General features: G+C 45.6%; 1 pseudogene; it reads left to right on the top strand.

Moving 5' to 3' along the window:
- Positions 1 to 3,436: 3,436 nt before the first annotated feature.
- On the top strand, positions 3,437 to 7,877 carry LOC136484116 (uncharacterized; annotated as a pseudogene).
- The last annotated feature ends 10,212 nt before the right edge of the window (positions 7,878 to 18,089 follow it).

The raw sequence follows: 18,089 nt of genomic DNA on the forward strand, positions 1-18,089 counted from the left end.
TCGCCTTTTTCTTCCTTTGGCCTACCGGCCTACCTCAGCAGGCGCCTGAGGAGCTGGCAGTCCTTGTAGAGATGGTTGACGGAATAGTTGTGGTTGGTGCACGGACTCTCCATGAGATCGTGGAAGTGGCCTGGAGGGTCTTGCTGGGGCTGAGTGCCTGCGTAATCTGCTGTGGTGGCCAATGAGGAGTTGGTCGGTCGACGGCGATCCTTTCTGTTCTTCTTTCCCCTCTGTGTGGAGGGGCCTTCGTCTTGATCCTGGCGCTTGGCCTTGCCTTTGTCGCGGCCCCCATTGAAGCGCGGCAGAAAAGGCGCTTGCTAGGGGTGTTGGACAAAGGTCCGTGGTTCTAGGCTATCAGGGCTGGGACTTTGACCGACACTGTGCGTGTCTTGGTTCGGCCCAAGCCACGCATAGATAGGCGGTCGGCACCAGGTGGCCATCAAGTCAAGATGAGGTGCGGTTGTGGCTTCTTGTGCCACAATCGGTGGTTGTGGCGATGACAGGGTGTAGTGCCCCATCTGCTGCGTCCTTGTTCCCCGGACGGGGAGCGAGGTCACGAGTCGACGTCGTGATACGGAGCACTCCGCTTGTTGAATGGCGGCGGTCACCAACAGTGCCCGGAGGTTCTGGTGGATTGCTCGTCCACGAGGGTCGTTCGGCTTGGGCAGGTCACGCAGGAGCATTGCCATGGCGGCAACGTTCTGGCTGGCCCGAGCGAACTGTGGGGGGTTGCTAGTCGGGGTTGCCTCCTCTCTGGAGATGCTTTGGACATGCCCCTGGGGGGTTTGCGCCATGAAGCATTCCCGGGAAGGGTGATGGCTCCCCCTGCTGGAGTCAGAGCTGGAGGACGACTCTGGTTCCTCCGTGAGGAGCCCGTGGAGTGTCTCTGGATCGTGTTCAATTGCCCCCACGAACTTGCTGTTCGTAGGCGGCTGAACCATGCGTAGTGCTAGAAGGTGGTCAACGGTTGCAGTAGTGTTGCGGAGGTCGAACGGAAACGCCATCGAGGCGCGCCGTGTGGAGCGTTCCAGAGAGAGGGTGATGTGGCGCGGGGCCTCTCTGGATGACTGGGGTCCAAGGGAGACGTCGGGCTGGCCCTCAAGCCTCCAGTAGCTGAAGTTGATGGGAGGGAGAGACTGGACGGCTACGTGGGCCAATGCCAGCTCTCCTCCTAGTGTGATGATGAAATCTAGGTCACCGAAACGCACGCATGCGCCCGGGACCTAGCTGATTGCGTGGTTAGCCATCCGAGGCCTTATTTGGAACGTGCAAAGTCCCCTACCTGGCGTGCCAACTGTCGGTGTTTCGAATAAGCACCGGCAAGTAAATTTATAGTTATGCGCGTTAGGCCCGGATGGTGCGCTAATGGACACAAGATTTATACTAGTTTGAGCTGAATGTCCCTACGTCTAGTCTGTTGTTGCTCGTGTTTTTAGCACTAAAAATGGTTTGTAGTAGGGGGTACAAACGGTCGAGAGAGAGACTAGTCCCAAGTCTCTGATGGAAGGGTCGAAAGGATGTTAAGAGCCTGATAGCAGCTTGACTGTGTGTGATATGTGTTGTTCGTCCAGAGTTGGTCCCTTCATTGAAGGAAGCACATCCCCTTTTATAGATGAAGGGGACGGCTTTACAAGTGAGAGGGCTCGGATGCGTACGCCATCTAGCCTTGTTGTTCACGTCTACCAAGCCTTGTTGTCCATTTCGGTGGGTGCGAAAGGATGATAAGCGTCTACAATACTATAGATGCCACTATAGAATGTCAGGATGGCTACAGAGTACTGCCCCGCGTAGGGTATGGACTCTAGTACAGTGGTTTTGACTTATGAGCTATGTCTTGCCTTTCTCCGCACGTCTTCTGGCTCCCTCCGAACGGGGAGCCCCCGGTCGGATGGCTCTAGTCGGCCCTCAGTGCGCCGGTCAGAGAAGAGCGGTGAGCAGGCTTCCCGTGAGCCCCGATCGCGGGGTCGGAGTCATGGGGTCGGAGCAGGAAGCAGTGCTATGGGCAAAGCCTTTTGATCGGATGGGGCATCTGGAGGATGAAGCGAATACTTCGATCTGGTGGACCCGAGGGGCCATGAAGCGGGTGCCGCTCCCTTGGGATCATATCGTGGTGATAGCATATCCATCATTTGTGGAGGACGCGAGTCTTTTTCTGGACCATAGTGGTTGTCGTATGTCTACATCGGGTTTCGTGCCCAAGGGCTAAAGGCGGCGCCCATAACTCTGTAGGGCGAAGAGCACGCGCCCACAACACTATTCAGGCTCTGATACGCCTGGAAGGGTCTAAAGTATCCATCATATCGTTCCATGGCAGTACTTTTCCTGTCGAGGCGCAGGATATGGGCTCTGGTATAGTGATTTTGACTTATGAGCCATACCTTGTCTTTCTCCGCACGTCTTCCGGTTCCCTCCGAACGGGGAGCCCCCGGTCAGATGGCTCTAGTTAGCCCTCAGTGCGCCGGTCGGAGAAGAGCGGTGAGCAGGCTTCCCGCGAGCCCCGGTCGTGGGGTCGGAGCAGGAAGCAGTGCTGTGGGCGCCCCTCGGGCGAGACCGAGCCTGTCCCTCGGGGGTCGGACGAGGCGGAGTCAATCACTAAGCTCTCGGGCGAGGCGGAGACTAGCCCTTAGCCCTCGGGGTGAGGTGGAGCTGGCCCAAAAGCGTCGGGCGAGGCGGAACCAAACTCCCGTCATTCGAGCAAGGAACGTAGCGGCGCCCTTGTCCGTCCAGAAGTTTTTAACGTTCGATGGTTATTAGTTCCACCTCCTTGGGTACCCCGGTATTAGGTCCCCGACAGAAGGTCAGAAGGGTCGGGTGGGGATAGGAACTGAGGGAGTGAGGGGTTCTATTATATACCTAGGGTTTGAATGTGGGATATGCCTCTTTTGCTATTGGGCCAATATATACATATTCGGTTCTTCAAGCTCGAGGTTTGGAACCGACTTAACCTAGATTATTTCGGTTCGTGAGAATCAGGAACCAAACCAGTATCCCAAATTTTTGGTTTTGGTTAGTTCGACTTTGGCTCCGATTATTTGGGTTCTGTTTTCGGTTGTGGGTTATTTTTTGCCCATCCTACTAAGTATGTTGTTTGCATCCTAGGTTGCTTTTCCAGACTATATCCATAAGTCCACAAAAGAATGTAATTATAGGATGCTAATATATGCTCCACCAGGGGCATCCGCCCCGTGTCGGTTAGTCCGAACACGGCTAGTTGAGCTGCAGATCGGCCCATAGGCCTACTCCCCTCATTGGCATACACGGTTTCTCAAAAAAAAAAAAAAAGAGAGTGACATCTTATCTTCTTTATTCTCATCGGCTCCACCGCACTGCCGGCGCCTCGGTCGCGTATGCACGAGCTGTGCTAGCACTCGTGTCCGCACGAGCGTCGGCGCCGTCCGTATACGCACAAGCGTTGAGCGCTGTCACTAGCCGCATACGCACGAGGTCCACTAGCCGTGCTGCGCCGCTCGCCCGTGGTGAGGGAGACTGTGCCGCCTCCACCACAGGGCCGGACGCCTGGTCGGCTGCCAGGAAGACCTCCGCTTTCGTGCCTAGCTCGCCGTGGCTGGATGTGGAGCTCGCCCGCGTGCAGCTCACGCTAGCCTGGGTGGAGCCTGACCATGCACATCTCGTGCGCGCCTATCCAGTTGTTCGCCGTGGCCGGAGTGAAACTCGCCCGTGTGCAGCCTGCAACGGCCGGGATAAAACTCCACACACCGACCAGGATCCATTCTCCCAGATGTTGCGCTGAAACTGCCCACACACCGAAAACCCCAGCGCCGACCACCGCGATGGCCGCCGGCGAGCATCCTCTGGTCGAGCAATCCACCGTCCCGGTCGTCTCCGACGCTGCTGACGCCTCCTCCAATCCCTACGTCCGGCCGGCCCTCTTCCTGCGCCCCCGCGCGGGGGACGGCGCCCCTCCCCCTCCTCCGCCCGGCGATCCCGGTCCCGTCCCCGCTCGCCCGCACGGGATCGAGGTGGAGTTCAGGGGCTGGGCGGGCGTGCCCCGGCGGTGGCCGGAGTGGGTGGCCAAGCCCGCCGGCGCCACGAGCCGCTGTGGCGGGAGGTCGGGATCCTGGACGGCATCCTCGCCAGCACCTGCCGGGTGCGCTGCCGCCACCACGAGCGCGCGCTGCTGCAGCTCGCCGCCTTCTGGTCCGGCAACACCGGCACCTTCGTCTTCCCCTGGGGCGAGGCCACGCTCACCCTCGAGGACGTCGCCGCGCTCGCCGGCCTGCCGCTCCTCGGCGGCCCCGTGCGCGCGCCCGTGTCGGACAGTCTGGAGAAGGATGTGGCCGCGATCGAGGCCGTCCGGGCGGTGCTGCACCGGAGCAAGAAGAAGAAAGCCGGCTGCAGCGCGTGGGTGAAGCGCTTCGTCGAGCGCGCGCCGGAGGCGGAGGCGCCGCCGTCCGCGGCCGGTGGTGCCGACGGCGACGGCGAGGCGCGTGAGCTGGTCGAGCACGGCGCTTTCCTCTCCATGTGGCTGTCCCTCTTCGTTCTCCCGGGCCCGCCGTTCGACGTCGTCCGCCGGGAGGTGCTTCCGCTCGCGGCCCGTCTGGCGCGCAGCGAGAGCGTGGCGCTCGCCCCTGCCGCGCTCGCCACCATCTACCACGATCTCTCCGCGCTCAAACGCCGCATAACCCCCGGCAAGAAAAACGAGCCCTTCGTCGTGTCGGCACCAATGCACATCCTCCAGCTCTGGGTCTGGGAGCATTTCACCCAGCTAAGCCCTGAACCAGCGGCCTCCTCTGCTCCAGGTGATCATGACATGCCACGGGCTGCCCGATGGCATAAAGTTGGGAAAAGGCTGAGCTCCAAGGACGTCCACGCAGTGTTCATGTCACCAAAGGAGTTTAAGTGGAGGCCCTATGGAAATCGCAGTTTGTTTGGTCTGCAGCCAGAGATGGGTGGTTTTCCGGTCCGCGTTCAGGATATAGCAACAAGTGAAGCGCTCTTGTCCTTGGCGCGGTGTTTGCACGCTTGTGAGCTCGTGGGCATGAACTGCATTCAGCAGTATAGTCTTCATCATGTTGCAAGGCAGCTCGGCTTCGATCAGGACATCCCTGGGACGGTTCCCTGTGCAAGCTCAGGTTGGGAGAAAGCATGGGAGACATACAACATAGATGCCGAAAGTTCTGCATTTATCTTTCCAAATCACAAGCCCGGTGTGACGGTTCAGTATCCAAAGTGGTGGAAGCCTTACTCATCAGCATGCAGTAGTGCCATTGCTAATGCTGCAAAGATGAAAGAAGGCCATGATTTTGTTAGTCCAGTGAAAAGGAAAATGGAAGGGGTTCTTGCTGGAAATTCTGGCAAGAAGCTGTGTCTGAGTGTGGCCACTGCTACCCAGGGCCGCCCGCCCAATATACCAGCGGGAATTAACATTTACCCTTCCCAGTCCTCAGGAAGCCATGCAAAAATAAGACGAGCCGCAGCAACACCAGGGCTTGTTCTCTGTGCGTGTCCACCGCACCTAAGATTTAGAGCTATGTCCGCCACCGGGATGGCTCAGCCAGCGCCAGATGCAGCCGACGATCCACTAGATCACATTTCTCTTTCTGAAAGGCTCAATTACATTACTAAGCCTAAGCAGCCCAACACAGAATCTTTGGTGAAGGGTGGTGAGCAGGAGAGGACTGCCGAAAGTGTGAAGATTTTTATACCAAAATCTCCAAGTGTTGGCCCAAACAAGGCAGTTTTACACAAAGTTATTGAGCAAGCTTTTCCTGATGCTGTTGCGAGCTCAGCTATTATAGTTGATGAATCGTCTTGTGGGTTTGTTACGGAAAGGCCACAGGCCAAATGTCTCCAACAAAGTAAAGATGAAGATCTTAATACTGCCATGGGGAAAATAGTAGCAGAACAGAGCATTGTGATGTTGTGCTTCTTAATGTTGTCCAGGGTGCCATGAGTACTGGAAGAAGTGAAGCCATTGGAGCTGGGACTGAATTGATATGCTTTCAACACATGAAGACTTCTTGGTGATCAGTGATGATGACGAGTGTGATAAATCAAGCAGCAAGGGACATGAGGTACCACAGAAGCTAAAAGGTAAGTTTTATAGGACAGCGATTAGATCTGCTATATTGTATGGTGCAGAATGTTAGTCTACGAAAAGACGATATGTTCAACAGATAAGTGTCGCGGAAATGCGTATGTTGCGTTGGATTTGCGGTCATACAAGAAGGGATCGAGTTCGGAACGATGATATAGATTAGGGGTAGCACCAATTGAAGAAAAGCTTGTCCAACACCGGTTGAGATGGTTTGGACATGTCCAACGGAGACCTCCAGAGGCACCGGTGCGTAGTGGAATCTTAAGCCAGGATAGTAATGTGAAGAGAGGCAAAGGAAGACCGAAGTTGACTTGGGTAGAGGCAATAAAAGAAGACTTGAAAGGATGGAATATACCCAAAGACTTAGCATTAGATAGGAGTGCTTGGAAAACAGCTATTCATGTGCCTGAACCTTGATTGCTTCTGCTGGGTTTCAACTCTAGCCTATCCCAACTTGTTTGGGACTTAAAGGCTTTGTTGTTGTTGTTGTTGCAATGGACATGAGGTGAGTGCAATGCATCTGGAATCTCATGTGTCGGGGGCAAAAATGCCCCTTATAGGAGAGCAAAATGAAGATACCAAGCTGGTTGATGCAAGAAACGACGAGCAAGACAACCAAGTTTTGAAGAAAGTGACCAAACAAGGCAATTTCGGTGATATTGTTGAAATCAGTGATGATGAGCTTGATGAAGAAACAAGCAAGAAAGCTGGGATGTTTGTTGAAGCAACGATCAAGGAAGATGTACTGGGTACCATGCGTTTGAAATCTCCTGAGATGGAACCAATGGGGACCATCTTACAGGAGTGCAATGAAGAAAAGCAGATGGTCAGGGAAACAAATGATGAGCAGGACAATGGTGTGATGAAAGAAGGCATGGTGCAAAACAGTTATGATCATCAGCTTGCAAGTGTTCAAGATGACACAACTCCAAGGCGGCAGCCAGATGTATTAACTCATCCTGCTACTGTTCAAACCAATGATGGTCTCTTACAAGGACCAAGCGAAGAAATGGATACATGCATTGTCACAGGGGATATTGGCAATATCGACAAGGTGCCCAATGAAAATGGTGGTTCTCTGAATTTCAGTGAGAAAGGAAATGAAGTTATCTTAGTGGCAGACCAAGAATCAGAACATCCTATGGAACACTCAGCAGGAACCAGTATAAATAAATCAGGTATAAGAATTTGCTGATGCAGCAGCCACACACTCCAAATTAGCTGAAATGAAAATCAAATCCCAAATTAAAACTTTGTCTCTGCCTCCTTTTCTTTTGCAGGAAACAGTGAGAGATTCTCTAGCAGGCTGTTAGATGGAAATACTAAACTGGTTAGCCAGGAAGTTTGTACTAAAACACTGTACTATCATAGTCGGTTTCATCGGATGAAAGATGCTTGGGAGAAAGATGCAAATACCCTACCAAGAAGGGCAGTTGGTACGATGGAAATGATACAAAAAGCATCTGCAATTCGACAAGCCGGAATGGCTGAGTTGAAGAAAAAGATTAATACTCTGAAGGAAGAGATTCGGGCGCTAGAGGCAGCTTAGGAAGGGAAGGCCGCTGAGTGAAGTATAACTTGAAACAATGTAGGAATATATTGGTCTTTACACCAGATGGTAGTTCAGTAATAGAATGCGCTAGGCTTTCTGGTGAAATTAGGCCCCTTTTAGATCCAAAATTTTTTGGATTTTGGCTACTGTAGCACTTTCGTTTGTATTTGACAATTAGTGTCTAATTATGGACTAATTAGGTTCAAAAGTTTCGTCTCGTAATTTCTCACCTAACTGTGCAATTAGTTTTTTTTTTCGTCTACATTTAGTACTCCATGCATGTGCCGCAAGATTCGATGTGACGGGTACTGCGCAAATTTTTTTGGAATCTAAACATGCCCTTAGTCTCCTTTGTGAATTTGGTCTCAGTTGTTTAATTAATGTGTTGAAGGATCTAGTTCTGAAAAAGCTGTTGCACTTCAATCCAATTAGGCTCCAATACTTTGCCTTGGAATGAATGAACTAGTAATCAATGGTAAATCTGTCTTTCTTTTATGGTCTTGGCTACTCTTTGGATTTTCTGAGAATACCTTGTCTCACGACCTGCTGGTCTACCAGACAACTTTTAAGTCTTACAAGGCCTACTACACAAAATGGGGTTTGCATATAAAATTAGCATTTTTGCTACTTTGCTGAGGAACTATCCATCCATGTGACCATGTGCCATTTGACGCCTGACTTACTAATTGGCAAACTGCTGGCACATACAAAGTTAGAAGATTAAAAGTTCTTTTTCCCTCAAAGCTAGATATTCTTCTCTGTTGTATTTCGATCTGAGATCTGCTTTTTAGTTCATAGCTCATTTCTCTGAACCTTGGGTCTATGGCAGTTTGTAACTGTTAAACATAGAAGTTGATACACAGGCAACAGCCAAATATAATTTTATTTTATTGTACAGCATATATCTCACAACACAAAAGATTTTAAAAAATTATATAGAGTGAGTTCATATAATCATCCATTATCTGAAATTTTGGTGCTTGGAGAGTTGGAGTAGAATCTACACATGTAATTGCAAAAGCTAAGTAGAAACAGTAGGATTGTTGCTACCAAACTATATCTTTATTTGTTTGCTATTATAACAAACCTTTCCAAATATAGTTGCTCATATTCAAATATCAAACCCGCTTTCACCCTTTTTTTTTGCTAATTGTCAATCAATGTCCCAGTAAGCTAAGCTTAACTTCTGAGCTTTTTACCGGTCACATGGGTTACCTGCCATGGAGATTGCCAGAGGTTGTTGAATTACTCTGATGCAACTCCAAATCTGAGAGAAGCTCTGTTGCCATCTCATGAAGGAAGGCCACATCCAGATCTTAACGCGTTTAGTTTGAGGAACCATCTCATTCTATATGAGGTGATGTATCATAAGTCCATTCCATCAAATTTGATGGAATAACTTCGTTCTCTATACTAGTACTGATTATTAGCTTGTAAGAAATAAGATGATGTATCAAATCATTTCATTTTACAAACCAAACAAAAAAAAAGGAGTGAGAAGATGATGAACTCTTTGCTCAAACCAAACACCCACAGATTCGTGTCGTTCTACTATGTAGCCGCTCCTGGTGACTCTTATAATACCTAGAAGTGCAAATGTACGATGCAAATGGTATGCTTTCTAATTTTTGTGGAAGACATTGTCCAATGACGATGCTAGGTGTTATTTTGCTCTTCAAAGTGAAACTTCAGTAGGTCTTTGTTTGCTAGATGCTAAGTATGCATTTTATGATATCTTACCAAGATTGGGCACGGACGGCCCAGATAACCGCAGTCTTTTTACAAATAAAACCTCAAACTTTAATCGAATCAACATAACCGCAGTCTTTTTACAAATAAAACCTCAAACTTTAATCAAATCAACTCACAGACCAGACCTCCTCTAATATTTTTTTTTAAAAAGCCCTCAAACTTTACCAAAAGCAACCATCAATCCAGGCCTTTTAAATGGGCCGGCCTACCTCCCGCTCAGGCCTGTATAGCGCCGAACCTGAGCCTTACTGGGTCGAATTGGGTAACCATGAGTAGCCCGTACCCGACAAACTGCAGGCTTCATCAGCTGAGTAGTGCATGATTGTGTTTGCCTTGGTTTTATAGAGTGCGCGTAGCTTCAGCTGTGCATGACTGAGCGAGGTGGGACTAATGTTCTTTCTGCAACGAAGCGCTAGCACTAAGGCCTGAAGAACAAAGCATTCCAGCAGTTGGGCCCAGGTGGCCAAGCCGGCCCATAACAGGATCGGTGCCTCAATGCAGTTTGGCCTCCAAGCAAGATGAGAGTAGCGGCTTGTTCGTTAGATATACTGAATGTTAGAAATTGAGCATTACCAGTCATCATTTGACCCACTTGGTGAAGTATACAAAGCCCCATTTGTTCTCCAAGTCTCAATCAAATGTCTATTAGATGCATTTTCCATAAGCTTGGAAATTCGTTTATTATGTACTATGATAAGTGGCCAGTTCCCATGATATCTATCCCGTACCTCTGTTATAACGGCATCCAGCTGCTCTATATTAAGCATGAGCAGTTGAACAATAAACGACGTTTTTCTATTTTCCTGCGAATTTATTATTTATCTAAAACGGTTGAAATTTTGTAAAGAACATAATAAAACAAATAAAAATTAAAAATGTCAAACCAAGTTTGTTGAACTCTACACAACTAGCACTGCACTGTAAACACATAACATCACATGTTTTAGTGTAATTTTTTGCTATTAATGTGGATCTAGATTTCTCTAGAGTTTTCTATAAATAATTAATAGAGTTAGTTTCTTTATTCAAATTGCTTGATTATCCTGCTACAATCAGAGATCCAAAGAAAAACCGTGCCCTGCTGTGTCAACTCGCCGGTGGGCTGTGGCGTGCGGCCAGCCCGACTTCGCTGTGCTGCGAGAGAATTCGCGAGCTTTCGAATGGACGAGGAAGCATACGCGAGCGTCGAGTCGTAGCAATCTCCGCCTACTCAGCCCACGACTCATTTTACGCGCCGCCGGGTTTCTTCCCTTCCTCACCAATCGTCACCCTGGACCGCGCAGAAGCTCCATCGATGAAACTCGACTTTCTCCTAATAATATTCATGTTTTGACTTCAAATTAAGTAAATCTCAAAATAAAAATGCTTACACTGGATTGGACTTCTACGCAACTACTAGCAGCTCCATAACGATGGCACCTACTGGCCTGCGCGGCTTGCGCGGCAAAGCCGCGATGTTTTCTAGTAATTTTGTATTTATAATTGAAAGGCTGTTACTTGAAGACAACCACCTCTTAGACTTAATATCTTGTTATAGTTGTCGCTTGACCTTCCTGTAATTTTTTCCCATATTGCGGAGTACAATTTGATACAACATGATGCAGCTGATATATTCAGTGGTGATATGCTCTTAATAATGATCACCCAACAAGAAAACTATCCAAAACATGTCCTTTATTATTTCCTTTGTAATAGATTGCATGATCACTAGATGTTTCTCGATGGGTACAAGCTAAGGTACGGGAGGTAGAAGATAATGTTAGTCTCAAATATACAATGCTAGAGAATTTATGCTAGAAAATTAAATTAGATTTTGTATGTTTTGAACACAATTATCAGGCCAGAGGATCAATTTTCATAAAGTTGATTTGGTACCATCAATGTAAGTTATCATAATGCTATTCATTCCTACCCAGTTGTTTGGTTGTATGATTAGTCATTTTCCTTTCAATCGCTAAGGAGTTCTTCGAGGAGGATATACAGCCTATATTACAAAACTGCAGTAGCTTGTAGGAGAGGTGAAAATTTTACATTTTAGTCCTTTCTAAAAACTACTTCTACAAATAGACTCCTCATAAATTTTTTTCCATAAATAGACCAAAAGCTCGGCGTCAAATAATAAAACGCCGAGATCTTCGCATGGGCGCTATGTCAGACTGCGCCGAAGTCTGCCACGTCAATACCAACGTGGCGTGTCCAGGCCAAACCTCGGCGTTTAGTCCTCTCACGCCGAGATCTGGGCACTTTGAAACGCGAGACCGGCGATTTGCTTCCTGGCGACTTTCTGTTTGCGCGGGCAGGGACTTCGGCGATCTGCGCTGTCTATTGCCTTCGTGCATGCATAATCTTTCCTTCCATAATGACTGATTTGACCCTTCAACCATACAAAACTTTGCACATTTAGCCTGACGAGATAACTTGCTGCGCCTGATGACCTGACACTGATGCATAATAGATTAATCAAAATACTTGTTAATGATCTATTTATCTTGTTCACAAATTAACCTAGCCATTAGATATGTTTCAGGCTTTCATAGGCTAACAAACAAATCTATATCTAATATTAAAGAGGCAAATTTTCTCTCCACACATGTTTTTCGTTGGCCAATCTGTTGCGAGTTGCTGCCTCCGTGTCCTTTGCTGGATTGTTTTTTTTTCATTTTTTTCTGTTTCCACTTCCCTCATGTTTAGTATCTTGACCATTTTTTCTTCTTTTTTTTTGTCTCCTGTTATATTGTTTCCTAATAATGATAGTATATAAACAGAAAAATAAATAATAATGATAGTATTATGTGTCTTTGATCTCTAATTTATCGTTTCCTAATAAATAGATATTTTTGTCACTAATCAATCTAGATCAGCAGATGGTACAACTATAACTAATCTAAAATAGTTTTGTCATCCAAGCTAATCTATATCTATATATTGATGCTTCTATACCTTAACAATATAAAAAAAATGCCCAAAATTTTATCTTGTTTCTTCCTACACCCCTATCGGGATATGACTCGTACGAGTTAAAATAGCTTCTAGCGATGATGAATACATGGTCTCGTTCCAATACGTATTGGGTTACATCCTCCATATCTCATATTTGACCCGGACTTGTGACCCCCTCTACCAACTCGCATCTACCAACTCGCATCTAGTTTTTAGAAAGGACTAAAATGTAAAATTTTCACGTAGGAGAGCAAGGTGGTTCTCTCGTGGGAGCTCTCTAGTTCTTGTGAGGGGCCACATATGGTTCACTGTTTTGGGCAGAATCATGTGAGGGGCAATAGTATGCATTCTTGGGGCAACTCTAGCTAGCGTGCTAAGGCCGTCCACAATGTGTGCTCCGAGTGGTGCCAGGATAGGGAAAAGCTGATTCTGGCACCGCTCTCTACGTTACAGCAAGCGAGGTTAAGGGCCAGTTTGCATGTCAAAATTTTTGGCAAAACATTACGATAGCGTTTTTATTGTTATTTGGTAATTAGTATTTAATCATAGTCTAATTAAGTTTAAAAGATTCGATGTAACGAGAAATCTTAAAAAATTTGACGTTTTGAGGTGCAACTAAAGAGGGCCTAACTTTGAATAGTGCCGAAAAAACGAAGAGCGAAGCAAGTACCTGCGCCGGTGCCAACTGACGCTCAAGAAATAAAATAATATTTCTTTGGCCACCCATTCACGTCAGCCGTCTCACATCTCAACTGTACATGGCCCTGTTGTTTCTATTTTTTATTTTTCTTTTCTGGGTCCCACGAAGTGATGCCTTCTATACGTATCCACTGTGGCTTATGAAGAGTGATGCCAGAACAGGACATGGGGACCGTTTTTTTCTTTGGCACTACTGCACCACTACTGCACCAATGCTAAAGTGGTGAAAGGAGGAGAGAGAAAGTAGTGGGAAAACTTGCATGCACTTTTTTGCTTGTTTTGTTTGGGCACCAGTTGCAAGAAAAAAATAAATTTCAATTGGATTAGTTAATGGAGTCGTAGTTAGGGTAAGAGTGAAACACTCTAAATTTTACTGTCTATATTTTCATTTGGCTATTTACTCTAAAAGGTTCCCTTCCATATCATTCGTACTCCAGCAGCCTAGCCAAACGCCCAAACCTCACCATCCAAATCCTATTAGCGTATAAGTTACTGGTACTCAATACTTTTTAACCGCACTCAAACACGCGCAGATAGTGCACTTATTACTAGTTAACTTAGTGGCTTCACATGATATTAACACTTTATAAACAATGTCTAGCAACAATTTATGATACCTGCCTCAAGAACTTGTACCATTGTAAATAAAAGAATTCAGATAGTGCAATAAGTATTCGAAGAACTTGGTGCCATTCAAGTCATATAGATAGTGCCATTAGAAGTAAAAAGATTAGTCAACGATGACAATCTTAATTTCAATCTCCGTAGAGCGTATAGAACTTCACAAAGAACCAAACCTGTGCTCTTCTTCAACACTACTAAAGATCTGGCCATCCCAGACGTCTCTGTCACTGCCGGTTTTATTAAAACTGGCTGTGATAACTAGCACCGAGTATCACAGCCGGTTCGTAAGAACGTTGGCATTGATAACTATCACCGTAGGTTCGCATCCATCATCACAACCGGTTCACACCACTAACCCATGGTGATGATGTGCTCCTCATCACTACCAGCTCGCCGTATGAACTGGCGGTGAAGACGGTTTTCACCCGCCAGCTTGTTGTATGTTACGACAGTGATAACCATGCTACAACACAATAAAATTCATAACTTTTACAAGTAAAGTCAGATGAAAACAATATCAAAGTTATAGATCTCGACGAGATTTACAACTTTCACTACTACAAAAAATGATTTTGCGAGGCGGTGTCCAAACATTAACCGAGGCGGTCACAAAATCCAACCGCCTCGTAAAATGCCTGAGGATTTTCGGAGTCGGCCTTTTCCATTTACGGAGGCGGTCAACTTTGCCCGCCTCGTAAAATCGATTTACGAAGGCGATCTCCTAAAATCGATTTACGGAGGTGGTCGTCTTAAAAATCCTCCATTTTCGGAGCCAGTCGTCTTAAGACGTCCGCCTCCATAAATTCGTTTTCGGAGGCGGGCATTTTCCTATCCGTCTCGGAAAATTGGCCCGAGGCCCAAACAAGCCCAGAAGGCCCATTACCATAGTCATATAAAACCAGCACTTAGGGTTTCATCTCTCACTTCTCTCTCCCCCTCGCGCAGTCACGCTGGACAGAGCAGCCACGTCTCCCTCTCTCCCTCCCCTCTCTCCCACATCTCTCCTCTCCCTCACCTCTCTCACTCTCTTCTCTCCCTCACTTCTCTTGGTTTTGGTGGTGGAGGGCCCGGCCTCGCCCCTTCTCCCCCGCGATCCTCCTCCGCGACCGGTGGCGGATCCTAGCGCCCCTCCTCCCCCACGCACCAGATATGGTGGTGGAGCGGCCAGATCTGGCCACCCGTGCTCCCCCGATTGCGGATTTGGTTCTAGAGGAGTAGATCCGGCGGTGGTGCGACCGGATCCGATAGCAGAGGCGCGGCGCGGGGCTCGGCCCTTCTCTGGCGGTGGCGGGTGCTCAGATTTGACGAGCGGCTGTGGCGGCATTGGCGGCGGCGCGTGGATGGGCTCGGTGGGCCTGTGGATGTGCTCGGCAAGCTTGTCCACGGGTTTTCTTAATTTGAACCGCCTCGGGAAAGATCGATTTACCATGACCTTTTGACTGAGGCGGTTGTGATGCCTGCCTCGGTTAACCCATTTCGTCGGTCTCTAAAAAAACTTCTATAGTAGTGTTTGTAGTTGATGACTTTTTCATTTGAAATTATTTACGGTCCCAAAATTCTGTTTGAAGCTCTCAAATTTTAAAATTCATTTTTTCGAATTTTACAAATGACCTTATATGGAAAAATGATCAGAAGCAAAGTTGTAGATCTCGATGGGATCTACTCCCTCTGTCCCAAATTATAAGTTACTTTGACTTTTTTCGATATGCATCCATTTTGCTATGTATCTAGATATAACGTATATCTAGATACATAATAAAATCTATGTACCAAAAAAATCAAAGTGACTTATAATTTGGAATGGAGGGAGTACAACTTTGTATTTGACAACTTTTTTATTAGAAATCATTTAGTCTCAAGTTTGTATTTGAAGTTCTAAATTTTGAAATTCAAATTTTTCAAATGACCTTGGATGAAAAATCGATCAAAACCAAAGTTGTAGATCTTAATGAGAACTACAACTTTTTAGTTGATGACTTTTTTATTTGAAATCATTTGAGGTTCCAAAAGTATAGCTAAAGTTCTGACAATTTGAAACTCAAATTGGTCAAACGACCTTAGATGGAGAAACGACCAAAACCAAAGTTGTAGATCTCGATTAAAACAAAAACTTTGTAGTTGATGACATTTCATTTGAAGTCATTTAGGGTCCTACATTTTCATTTTAAATCCTGAAAAGTAAATACTAGAGGAATGAATATGCCATATAGACACAAGTGACCTGTGGGTGGAGTGATTAGAGGAGCTACGCGCGAGGACACATGTTTCAAGTTTGAATCCCACCACCGCGGCGTGCGGATTTTTTGCCCTTATTTTTGGATTTCTAGAAATCCTAATCACTGACAGCTGATAAGACGAACCGACCATGTGAGGACAAAACATTCATCATTTCGTCTAGTCTTTGACTCCTCGCCTGCATCATCATATGTGGCATCCATCTTCTAACGTTATTGATAGCGTTCTTCAAGACAATTCTTTGTTTTTTATTAGTGAGTCATTAGTTGCCTTAACCTATTGAAGGCCAATAGTATTTCTTCTTCCCCGATTGAGTTTGTCTTCTTAGATGTATGGGATCCTACACCAAAATTAGTTAGTCACTATCAGTGTATACTATGTCAGCTTCATTGATGATTTCATTTAGTTTACATTAATTTATCTACTTAAGAATAGATCTAAAGTTTTTCAAGTCTTTCTTAATTTTCAATAATGTGTTGAATGCCTCTTTAACAAGAAAATTCTCACCATGCAAATCGATTCGGGTGGGGAATATGAAAAGTTGAATTTGTTTCCAAACATTTTACATTGTTCATTATGCCTCTTATCCTCATGCACATCAATAAAATGACTTGTCCGAATGAAACATAGACATATTATTGAAATTTAGCTTGCTCTTTTATCCCCAGCGTCTATGCCTTTGAAGTTTAGGGAGGAAAAATTTCTTATTATAGGAAGCCTTTGCTTCTAAGGATTGGAAAAGGCTAGAAACCATATAGAATTTTATGCTCTCATGAAGAAGGACTTGCCATCTTGTTCCTTCTTGGCTATAGGGAATGTAATAGACTACAAGTGGGTGTATACAAGTAAAAAGGAGGCTGATGAGGCCATTCATAATTTTGAATCTCTCTTATTTGGTAAAGTCTTCAAACAGATACATGGATTGGATTGTGAAGACACGTTCAATCCTATTGTCATCGTGGATACCATTAGATCACTGGCACTATCTTTAGCAATTCAATCAATTGTGCATTCGATAACTAGATGTTTTGAGCACATTTTTGCATGGTGTTATGGAGGAGGATGTTTATATGAGACAAATCCTTCTGTGTGAGGATCGATCTTTTGCCGAGCTATGTTTGTAAGCTTGGTAAGTCTCTTTATGTTTTAAAGCAAGCGCCAAGAGCTTGATATTCTCAACAAGCAATAAGATTCAGCGGCTTGGATTCCAACCATCTAAAGGTGACACCTCACTTCTTTTTCAAGCAAGGTGATGTTATCACATATTCCTTGGTATATGTTGATGATGTTATTGTTGTCAGTTCATGTGATGAGGAAGTTGAGGCAGTATTATATTAAAGGGACTTCATGAATTTGCTCTTAAAGGTCTCCGTGCTCTTCATATTTTCTAGGAATTGAAGTGTATGTGAACATACACGGTTGAATTGTTACTCACTCAGTCAAAGTATGCTAAAGAATTGGTACTTTGTACTAGGATAAAACATTGCAAGGCTGTTAATACCCCTATGTCTGCCTTATAAAAACTTTCCACTGGGGTCCAGCACACATTGGCATTGTCTTACAGATGATCTTATGTAGTACCATCTTGTTATAAAATCTATACAATTATTTGTCTTTTAAGCAGTATTGTAGTAACACACATTTCCTTAATTTGAGTGAATAAAGGAGTATTGTGAGTGGTATGATATATAACACAACTCATATAGTGGTGCAAAAGTTGTCTGATAATTCTAAATTGGTGACTTTTTTGTGAAATAACGACCTCTTTTCTTACCTCCATCCCTCCCCTCACGTCATCAAAAAATCTTGGATGGCACCTCATGAGACCATTTATGTGTAGCAATGTACTTTCCCTACTATTGGAGATCCACTAGATAATAATGTTGCTACAAAAATATAGAAGTGTTCTAGGAGGGGGTGCCTACAATACTTAACTCTTGCTTAGCCTAACATAGCTTTGCGGCAAAGAAAGTTTGTGAGTTCCGATTATATATTACCCTAATTATATCCATCATATCATGGTGAAGGGAATTTTAAGATACATCATTGCTACTATTTATTATTTACTCACTCCGTTCTAAATTATAAGCCATTATGGCTTTTCTAGATACATAGATCTAGACATAATGTATATCTAGATGCATAACAAAAGGTATACATCTTGAAAAGCCAGAACCATTTATAATTTAGAAAATACAAGATGTAATAATTAATAGTAGGATACATCGT

This window comes from Miscanthus floridulus, chromosome 1 (genome assembly GCF_019320115.1).
Source record: "Miscanthus floridulus cultivar M001 chromosome 1, ASM1932011v1, whole genome shotgun sequence".
Classification (NCBI taxonomy): Eukaryota; Viridiplantae; Streptophyta; class Magnoliopsida; order Poales; family Poaceae; genus Miscanthus; species Miscanthus floridulus.